Genomic DNA, 11940 nt, shown 5'->3' with positions numbered 1-11940 from the left:
AATCCTGACAGAGGCGCTTAAAGGATGATGTTGGTAGATGCGCCTTATGTAGCAATAGATTTTGTGCTAATTCCTTAGGTTAATCCTTAGGAATGAATGAGTGACGGGTAGTTAAATTTTTAGGGTAAAATCCTAAGAAATAAGGAAGATAATGGGGATGGGTAATTGGGTTGATTGTTTGATGGTTGAATATAATAATTATATTATTGTGGGTTGAAAACACTATATGCTCACCAGGCTCCCAAGCCTGATCCACTCAGTTTTCTTTGTATCACAGGTATCGATACGAAGATATATTTCACGGAGAGATTAAAGGAGATGTAAAATCTTTAGTGTAAATAATGTAAGTTCTGTTTATGCTTATGTGTTTGTATCGGAACATGACTTCCCGAGATTTTGTTATATAATAAAAATACATTTTTTTTAAAGAAATGCTTTGATAGTTTTTATCATATTTTGTTTTGGGAACAAATTCCGCAACTATTTTCTTTAAAAGATTACTCTGATTTTAAAAACAAAGCATAAACAAATCGGTCTTTTCTGGCCGAGAAATTGGGGATGTCACAGTTGGTATCAAAGCATTAGTTTAAGAGAACTAGGAATTTGTAGGAAATTTCTAGACTTAAACTTAAAATGCTAATTAATGATTGTGAGGAGTGTGTCTAAAATATGTTAGGTAGTACACCTAAATTGACACAAGCACTAGTTTATTTTAGGAATGATGCCTAAAATGATTTTATGTGCTAATTGTTTTGTGTGATAGCTAAATTGATGTTATTATTTGTTCGGATCTATGGTCTGTTGCCGACCGGATCTGAAAACCTTATGTGTTTAGGATTCTAAGCGTACGACTATGAAATTAGAACTAGCATGTAAACGTTTCGGGGTGATAAGGAGATTTATACGTTTATCGTAATTAAAAAAAAATAAACTTTCTTATCTTAAAAATTCTCGCTTGGTACACCAAATGTCTTCTTAGATGTACAAGAGGTCATGGTGAAGACTAGTAGATAAATTGAGTAAATGGAGGAAATGAAGAAGTCTTATAATAGTGGATGACACTTATCAGAAGATATCGTAAGAGTGGTATCTTGCCTTTATAGTATGTCTTATGAAATAACAGTACGTTTAGAGGAGTATGGTACGTCTGAAGTACACTTTGGATTGGCAGGATGATGGAACGATTGATGAAATTCTTGAAGTTGTTTTATCGTCTGGTATTTCCATCACCAATAGAGTTTAAGTGGAGTTGATGATTGAAGATTGAGCAATAAAGAAGTCCTAGTAGAGTCTAGGGAAATTGTTTATGATTATTTGGACACATTTGTATGTGTTAAATTGTTTTGTGATTTTCTTGTGTGGTGACTTGGTCGACTGCGAGACAATACTTGGGATGAGTATCAGTAGGTGTGAAAGGTAGTAGATGCATATACTACCGGAAGCACAGGACTCGCACTTGGATCAGGGAAAGTTACAAGGTTACCAAGAAGCTAGTAATTGATTCCGTTTTGTTCAAATGTGTCATTACCTTTGTTTCGGTGGTGACTAGTGAGATGATTGTTATTCTGACCCTAGTGGTCATATTCAAATTGAGTCTGACTACGGTGGGTATGTTACGTGGTTCAGAGAACCAAGTTCGAAGTAACATCTGACGTAAGTCAGAAGATTGAAGTTAATGCGATCATTAGTATCGCACTCGTTGTTCATAAAGTTTATAGCTAGAAATGCTACATGCTGAAATGTGATTATATCACATTAGAATATGAAGGAAGGTATATTTATGGATGGCAATGGGTACGGGTATACCGGGTTTCGTGTTCCCCATCCCCATACCCGAATCCCCATCCCCATCCCCATACCCGACCCCATCCCCATCGGGGATTAAAAATCTATCCCTATCCCCATCCCCAATGGGTATCGGGATCCCCAATGGGTAATCAGGGATTTTTCCCCGTTACAAAGTTTTGAACTTTTATGAAAAATAACTCATAATTATATATTAACCAACAAAACAAAAACTAAAAAAACTAATATAAAACACTATAATCACTAAATATCTTCAAACACGAACAATAACATTCAAGGTTACAAATAAAATAATTTTTTTGCAAAAAAGACATAAAAATTCTTCCTAAAACTATACGTTTGATTGTTAAAAAACCTTACTTTGTCTAATGAAAATTTGCTTATGCATTATTAAAAATTAAAACATAAGTAATACTATATATATATATATATATATATATATATATATATATATATATATATATATATATATATATATATATATATATATATATATATATATATATATATATATATATATGTATATATATCGGGTACCCATCGGGGCCGGTTTCGGGTACGGGTATGGGTACCCAACAGGTAGAACCATCCCCATCCCCATCCCCGCTTTTTATATTCGGGTAATACCCATCCCCATCCCCGTCCCCTATCAACTCGGGGATTTACCCAGTCAACTCGGGTTAGGGTTTCGGGTACCCATCGGGTACGGTTTTTTTTTCCATCTCTAGGTATATTCCATTCTGGAATTTAACTATAAAAAGACTGAGTCTAAGCGTCGCATCGTGCGATGAGAGGTCAGTAGAGTACGACCCATCGGTCTGTTACAATAGATAAAGGAAAGTGTTTATCCTGAGAAGAAGAAGGAGTCCACACAAAGGACTTATTTTGTAACCTGGAGGTTACGATTGAGAGTACAACATAGTACGAAAAGCAAATACAAGATTGGGCATCGTCTGCGGTCAAGAAAGCACAGAGATAAATACTCTTTCGAGGAAACATAGAAGTTACGGTTATTACCTAGGATGAAGAAATAGCGTGTGGAATCATTATCCAAGTCCTGTTTCATTGATGATTCCAGGAAGTAATCATCCTATGGGGGAGATAATTGTAACGCGCGTAGATCCGTGCTAGTCAATTTAGAGACGATAAACATCAAAAATAACTTTTTGATGGAAGTTATTTATAAGGATTAGTCTTAACCAAGTTGTATTATATGTCACAAGGTTTCCGTGCATATAAAGAACGCCAAAATCCAAGTTATAACGAAGAAGTTATGACCTGTCGAAGTTTCGCGACAAAACCGGCACGACGCTGAATGACGTAAAAAGTGAATTTACGTTAGAGTGATATTTAGCCTTAGCAATCTAAAAGAAAGTCGTAGAGTTCGTTAAACCATGAGCGTGCATCAAAAGAACGTTCAAATCTGACTTCGAATGAGGAAGTTATGATTTTTCTAAGTTTCGACTTAGCGGTATGCAGCCCGAATACTCGATTTGAGATCAAGCGGTTTTTAGCTGAAACAATCTAAACGAGAATAGAAGATCTCGTTAATAGTAGTGAAACGATAAAAAGATAAGCGAAAACGGACATCGTATTAAGAAGTTATGAATTTATAACGGAGTTTTCCTGTCCCAGCCTACTAAAATAAATAATAAAAATAAACTCAAAATTAGCCGACGGAGTCTAAACGAAAGGTGTACATCGTAGTCTCACCTACACGGGGATATAAAGAACGTCGGAAACGGAGCACGTATGAGGAAAATATGAAATTTTGAAGTTTATTAAATAATTAAAGTATTTAATTTAAATAAAAATTCGGATATTATCCAAAGGGGGGGGGGGGTGTCATCGGGCTTATCCACATTACGCCCAGCGTAACATAGAATTATGCCCAAGGTAATTCGAGTTTCAGCCCCCTATAAAAGGATGTCGAGGGCAGCCAATTCTTTTGCTCATTTCTTTTCTTTCTTTCGCGTTTTTGCATCGTTTTTCGTGCAAGAATTATCCCGAAGCCCCGGTATCATTCCCAAGTCCCGAGGCCCCGAAGATCCGGAGAAGTGCAATTCCCAAGCCGAAGCTCTGCCCGCGAGGAGTCCGATTTTTGTGAAGATCTTCCAGATCTACCGAAGAATACTACTTCTACAAGCCGTAGTGTTGTCCGATCATCTTCTGATCAAGTGAGTGTGTGGTTACTTTCTTCTAACACATAAATATTAACTATTTGCTATGAAATACGTGCTATGTGAATAATATAAAGTTGTTTATATGTGTGGGTGTATAGTCCCTTTCATAAATACGGGTATAATACAAGTATTGTTTGAATGTATTGAGTATATGTTTGGGTGAGTGTGTGGTTACCTTCTTCTAACGCATACATATTAAGTATTTGCTATGACGTACGTGCTGTATGTATAATATAAAGTTGTTTATATGTGTGGGTGTATAGTCCCTTTCATAAACACGGGTATAATACAAGTATTGTTTGAATGTATTAAGTATATGTTTGGGTGAACGTGTGGTTACTTTCTTCTAACACATAAATATGAAATATTTGTTATAAAATACGTGCTATGTGTTTATATATTGTTGTTTATTTGAGATGAGTGTGTAGTGGATGTTTTATATAGTTTTTTTTAAATGAGTTAAACTGTATATGTATTTTATATTTACAAATATGTTGGGTAGAACATGGGTAGATGAAATAGTTGGTATGTGATAAAATGATTAGGTATGAAAGATGTGCTTAAGAATAATATCGGTAGATGCACCAAGTAGTGAATGTCGTAATCCTGGAAGATGCGCTTATAGGATAATGTTGGTAGATGCACCAAATAGAGAATGTCATAATACTAGCAGATGCGCTTATAGGATAATCTTGGCAGATGCGATTATAGGATAATGTCGGCAGATGTGCCTAAAAGAGAATGTCATAAACCTGGCAGTCGTGCCTCATAGTGTATGACGTAATCCTTGCAGAGGTGCTTAAAGGATGACGTTGGTAGATGCGCCTTATGTAGCAATAGATTTTGTGCTAATTCCTTAGGTCAATCCTTAGGAATGAATGAATGACGGGTAGTTGAATTCTTAGGGTAAAATCCTAAGAAATAAAGAAGATATTGGGGATGGGTAATTGGGTTGATTGTTTGGTGGTTGAATATAATAATTATATTATTATGGGTTGAAAACCCTATATGCTCACCAGGCTCCCAAGCCTGACCCACTCAGTTTTCTTTGTATCACAGGTATCGATATGAAGATATATTTTACGGAGAGATTAAAGGAGATGTAAAATCTTTAGTGTAAATAATGTAAGTTCTTTTTATGCTTATGTGTCTATATCGGAACATAACATCCCGAGATTTTGTTATATAATGAAAATACATTTCTTTAAAGAAATGCTTTGATAATTTTTATCATATTTTATTTTGGGAACAAATTCCGCAACTGTTTTCTTTAAAAGATTACTCTGATTTTAAAAACAAAGCATAAACAAATCGGTCTTTTCTGGCCTAGAAATTGGGGATGTCACACTTCTTGTCATGTTCGACTTGTTAATATTAATCCAGCTCCTGCTCATTCTGTCCAAGAAGACCTATCTGAAAACAAAATCCAATGCCTGGTCCAATCCGAGGCCCAAAACACGCCAGGCCCATATCTGATGAGTATGCGGGGTGTACTCCTCTGTACGCTAAGCGTACAAGTTGCATGGTGTTTACATTGCACGTACTTGCATGTACGCTGAACATACTTCTCTGGTAAGTCACTTTTCCAATGCACTTCTTTGGGCCTTACCCTAAGCCCAAATATATTCTTGGCCCAAATCTTTGATTCATTAGTTTCCTTGTGTAGCTTTGGTGTTCTTGTTTTTAGTGTTTGATTCATCTACTGATGATATCTCCATGTGACATGTTATCTTTGTGATTAAATCTACTAATCCTTGTTCTTTTATGCTAGTTTGTGGTTTAAAGACAATTTCATGTTCTCCGAATTCCATATCCCATTTGGTTAGTCACCATGACTTCTCTGGTTTTAGTGGCACTTTTCGTGGGATATTCATGAGGACTTCGATTAGAAATACGTCCTCAATCGTCTTGCTACATTAACTAGGCATAGTGATAATTTCTCAATGTCCGAATATCCTCTCTGTTCCTTGTAGTATTCAGTTTACAAAGTATATGGGTACCTACCTTTCTTCTATATTTGCTATTAATACCATGCTGGCTATTACTTTTTACGTTGGCATGTATATTGTTAAGACTTCACCTAGAATTGGTGTTATCAAATTGGGTAGTTTGGCTAACGCTATTTTGAGCTCTCTGAACGCATTTTCAGCTTCCTCGGTCCACCGGGAAGTCTTTTTATCTTGTACTCTTCTTAGTGTTTTATAGAAAGGGAAAGTTTTTTCTGTGGATTTAGCCAAGAAACATCCTAGGGATACTACTTTGTCGTTTAATGCTTGTACCTCTTTCACTGTCTTTGGTAAGTGCATTTTTAGCAATGACTCTAACTTATTAGGATTTTCTTTTATTTCATCCTTCTTGATTACATGTCCCAAGAACCTTCCTTCTTCCGTCCCAAAAATGCACTTCTTTGGATTTAACTTTATGTTTGCCATTCATAAACTATTGAAGGTTTCTGTTATATCATGTAGGAAATGGATGTCATCTTTGCTTTTGATGACCATGTCATCCACACAAACTTCAATATTCCTACCGATTTATAGTTTAAAAAGCTTTCCTACTAACCTTTGGTATGTTGCCCCTGCGTTTCTCAATCCAAATGGCATCTTTATGTAACAAAATGTGCCCTTGTTTGTGTGGAAATAAGTTTTTTCTTCATCCCTTTTTTGCATGTGTATCTGATGGTATCCCTTGTAGGCGTGTAAGAAAGTCTTCCAATTATGCCCATGTAACGATTTTATATTTTTGTCAATCGATGGTAGTAGGTAGCAATCCATTGAGCATGCTTTATTTAAGTCTGCAAAGTCTTTATATATATATATATATATATATATATATATATATATATATATATATATATATATATATATCCTCCATTGTCCGTCTCTTTTTCTTTCACTAATACCGGATTCGCCGCCCAAGATGGGAAAAGTGATTCCCGTACTATGTTTGCATTTACTAATTTTTCTACTTCATCATTTATTGCTTTGTTCCTATCTTTGGATTGTCCCCTCTTTTTCTGTCGAATAGATTTGCTTCCCGTTTTTTTAATTTGTGTTCGACTAAGTGTCTTGGCACGCCGGTCATGTCTGTTTCTTCCTAGGTTAATATGTCATCACTTTCTTTTAATAATTATGTTAACTCCTATTTATGCTTGGTTGGTAATCATGCCCCAATCCGTACTCCTTGATCTGCTTATCTGTTGCTCACTATGACTTTCTCTGTCTTGTTATTTTCTTGTTTTCACAATGGTGTTGTCATTTTCACTTCTTCTTCTATTGCCATTGCCATGGGTACTGCTGATAGCTTGATGTGGATAATTCCACACCCAACTGATGTTTTGAAGTGGTTGATACACCATGAATTTTCGAAGCAATAGCTTCGAATTTCTTCATCGCACTTCTTCCGAATATGATATTGTACGATGATTCGTTAAGGTTAGCGGAACAGACAATATTTTGTTTTGCCACATAGAGTGTCCTGTGAAGCTTGTTAAGTGCCCTGTCGGTCGTTTCATCTTCTTTCATGTATGCTCTGGTAATTGTGAGAAGCAGTGGTCATACATGATTTCGGTTGAACTGTCACTATCACAGTATATCATGTGGATACCTATATCATATATATGCCAGTATATTGGTATCGAATCGTCCCCTCGGTGATGGGCAACATGCTCTGTTCATTCTTTAAATATATTGTGTGAACATTTAGTATCGTTTTCTTCTACACAAGGGAGGAAGCTTTTTGTTTTCAGTTGACCATTTTCCATGTTGTCGTGCCTATGTTGTCTTGGTTTTAATGTCTTTATCAGGTGTCTCTATGGTTTGCTACTTTGGAACCTTTACAATACGGATGACTCCAATGTTGTTTATGGCGAACTCAAGGTGCATGTGTAGCTCTGCCCTTGAAGGATCTTTTTCTAATAAACATCCGGTTATCTGACGTGCATAAGATGGACAAACACTAAGTCAGATAGCGATAGTTAGGGTTGAACCCAGATATTGCTCTCAGATGACTAAGTTAGATTGCGAAATAAAAGGTGTTATGGTGTTACACGTAATGTTTCTTGCTTCTGTTTTTCGCATACCTAGTTATCTTGTCTCTGATGTATTTATAGGCTTTTTGGGGTTCCATGGGTTTACAGTTTTGTTCGATTCTTCATTTATTACCTGGTTTGTAAGCAATCACGCCTTTTGTACTTTTATTAGTTTATTACACTGTATCCTACTTTTTTTGCATGTTTCCAAGGGATATGGTTTTGAGATTCATGCATGGTTACTTGAGCTTAGATACACTCATGACAGGATATAGTTTCTTCATGCCTGACCTTGTAAGTACAGGGCCAGTTTTGGGTTCTCTCGGATTATCGCCCCGGGTACACCATTATTAAGCTAGAAGGAGCGTAGTGGGAAGAGATAACGGGACACGAACCCACATCTTATAACACTACATCGAGGGTGCTGGAAGGCTGGTGCGGAAGGGGGTGAGGGGAATGCTCCCTGCATTCACTCTCCTCCTCTAACTGGTCAGACTTTTTTTTTAATATTTATTAAATTATAAACCTACTAAAAAATTATAAAAAAATATATCAAAATTCATGGTTTTTAATTCCCTACAAAATGAGTATAATATATATTTGTATAAAATATATTTTTAAAAATATATATATGTTAGGAATAAATATGAGATGACGAATGTGGAATATCAAGAACAATCTAGAATCAATCACCATAATATGCAAGTAATCCGATAAAAGTTTTTGTGTATCTTGAGTATGACATGAACATATAGAGAAAAACCCTAATCTGGTAAAAAAACTTTTATCAAAAGCTATCATAATGATTATTTAGAGGGAACAATAAATATATAAATGCCTTAGAAGAGCTCGATTAAGAACTTCTACTGTAAAGACACCGTAGGGAATCATAAAATGATTAATTCTAAAAAGGCTTCCCTAAATAACCAAATATGCCAAATCAGTTTCAATATCTCAAATACTTAACAATCTCCCCCTAGATGTTGAAACTGATGAAGATCACGATTTCCGATCTTCTTGGCATTTCTCCCCCTAAATTGTGATACTCATTAGCACATGGGGTCTTCAAAGCGAGATAAATAAAAATAATCTTCCAAATACGAACTCCCCCTTGAATTATCATCACCCCCCTCCCCCTTGAATCTTCAACAAATACCATGGAGAGAATTCGAAAAGTTATGAAGAATCACCAACAATCTTCAAAACCCTTTAGATTTGATGAAATAAATTCTTTTGGAATATTCCCGATTCACAAAAATTAAAACTGGAAAAATAACAAAAAATAATTTTGTAGTTTTTGATTTTTAAATTTAGACAAAAGAATAGAAAAATAAGCAATAATTTAGAAGGGATTAAAAATAATAAGACCAAAGAAAAAAATTAGAAATGAAAATATTTTAGAAATAAGGGGCAAAAATGATAAAATCCCTAGAAATTGAAATAATTAAGAATCTGGGGTAGAAACTGTTAAAGATCCAAAAATTCCAATGGAAAACCCATAGATTTGTAAAGGATTTAGAAATGGCGTTATTTCTGCCAAGCAACGTAACTTCTTAGGACTGAAATTGAAAATTTGCACATCTTTAATTTGATCTAATTGACGACGCTTTCTTTGACTTACAAAGTCAAACCAGTTACGAAAGTTTTTGATTGAAATTACTGTGTTTCAATTCTGAATTTGATGCAAGACTCTCGATTTGAATTTGTAATTCCGATGGCAGAAAAATTCTGATTTCATGCTCCCGAGTTCGGATTTTCAGTTTTGGAATTTGATGATAAAAGCCTACCGATCGCAGCTTTATATAGTTCCGATTCCTCCGATTTGTTTTACAAATTCCGAATCCAATTGTGATTTACAATTCTGAGACATGAAGCTTCGACTGCGAATCCAGAAGTCCGAAGGTGTTGTAGTGCGAATCTGATTCCTCCCGATCATAGAACTCCGAACTATCTCAATTTGTGTTATACTGCGAATCCGGTTTGTATTCGTATACGAACATATCTTCAGAATAGTGGATCGATTGTAACCCTCGCATGCCAAAACTGAGAATACCTGCGAAACATAAGAACTGCGAAAGTGTTTCCAATAATGAGACAGAATCATGGATGCGAATCAATTGCAACATGCGAATCTAGAACTGCGAATGCCTGCGAACGATTCGCAGATGAATAGTAGATTCGCATTCGTATCTTCGCATTACAATTGATACTTTCGCATCTTGGATGTTCTTTACGTTTGTGACTTTCGCATCTGATTTTGGTTTATCATCATCGATTTACAGAAACTAAATTAAGCATTTGACGAAAGCTCCACTAAGTACCCTTTTTGTTTTAATAAAGTTGCAGTTAGTACCCAAAGTCCGAAAGTGAGATCATTTTGTGAATAACTCCGAATCTAACCCCAATATTTCTATAAATGCGAATCTGACCCTCCTGATTGCAGTGAACTGACCGCTTGTACCCTTTTTGCAGAAAAATGTCAGATGACAACCTTTTTTATCTTCAGAAAATATCACTTTTCAGCCATTTTTTTTCAACTTTTCACCTTTTTGTCATTTCTAACAATTAAAAAATCAATAAATTTTATTTCTTCAACACAATTTCATATCTTTGACTAAATCTTTATAAGATTTCATCATATTTTATCCCTCTTTCAATTTTTTTGGATAAATGACAAAACTTTTTTTTGGGACTTTTGGTATCCATTTAAGATTCAACATTGAAGATTTGAAGTATGTTTCTTGCACACCCACTTATTTGAAGATAATCTATCATCTTCTGAAAATAATACTTGCCTTTTAGTTGGAAAACAAAAATTTCTATAAATATCATTAAACCAACCAAATTCTCTTATCTTTTCCTTCCAACTTCTAACATTTTTATTTGAAGAAAAATGAGAATTAAGGTTTCTTTGAACGTGCTTGACTTCAACTTTCTCAACTTTTGCACAAGCATTAGGTACATTTACCTTGGGCATCCAAACCTTCTTCATTTTACTCTTGTTCTTCTTTTTCTTTTTCCTTTTCTTATTTCTAGTCTTCAGAAACAAATTGTGGATCTAAACAACCTTTTCACCATTCTGAATCTGAACATTAAAAGACTTTAACACACAAACTTTTGGAGTTTGATAAATCTGAATTTCTTGAAGTATTGGCTTTCTGTAAGGAACCATTCCTTCAAAAGCATCATCAGAACATAAAGATTCAGATTCTAAAACTTCTAAAAAGCATGAACCACTTGACCCCCCCCCCCCCCCCTTAACAAGAACATCTGGAGTCATCTTTTCTTCCGAACCATGAAGAACATTATGAACTTCACCAAGAACATCATGAACTTCTTCTTTTTCTTTTTTCAGCTCTTTTCATCTCCAACATTTGTTTATTTTCTCGATCTAAATGTCCATAGATAATACGAAATTGTTCTATTATTCTCTCATTCTTTTGTAATTCTCATTCATTAACACATGAGAATTCAGTTATTTAATCATCAACAAAAGAATTATATAACTCAATAACATCTCTTAATGTAAGATCACCAAGAACATGAAACAAAGTCACTTTGTCTACACCATAGATTGGTTTAGTAACCTTAAATCCAAGTTCTAAAATGGAGTTACAAAATAAAAGATTCATTAGATCTTCAACAAATGATAGAACTTGAAAGGAAAGAAAGTAGATCTGTTAAGAATTCTAGAGAGAGAAAACGGATTTGAGATGGATTTTAGAGAGATAAGGTAGATCTAAACATGAAAATTCAAATAAACATGAAAATTTTCTTCTAGATGTCTTGCAGAACACGATTCAAGAACAAATTAGATGAAATAATGAGTAGAAGATAACAGAGCTGAACAAGATTTTGCAATAAAACAATATATTAGACTTTTTCTTTTCAGAAAACCTACAAAACTTGAAGAACAAGGTG

The sequence above is a fragment of the Lactuca saligna genome, chromosome 2 (assembly GCF_052625555.1).
Source record: "Lactuca saligna cultivar CGN05327 chromosome 2, ASM5262555v1, whole genome shotgun sequence".
NCBI lineage: Eukaryota > Viridiplantae > Streptophyta > Magnoliopsida > Asterales > Asteraceae > Lactuca > Lactuca saligna.
The sequence above is the reverse complement of the archived record's forward strand: the minus strand, read 5'-3'. Positions refer to the sequence as shown.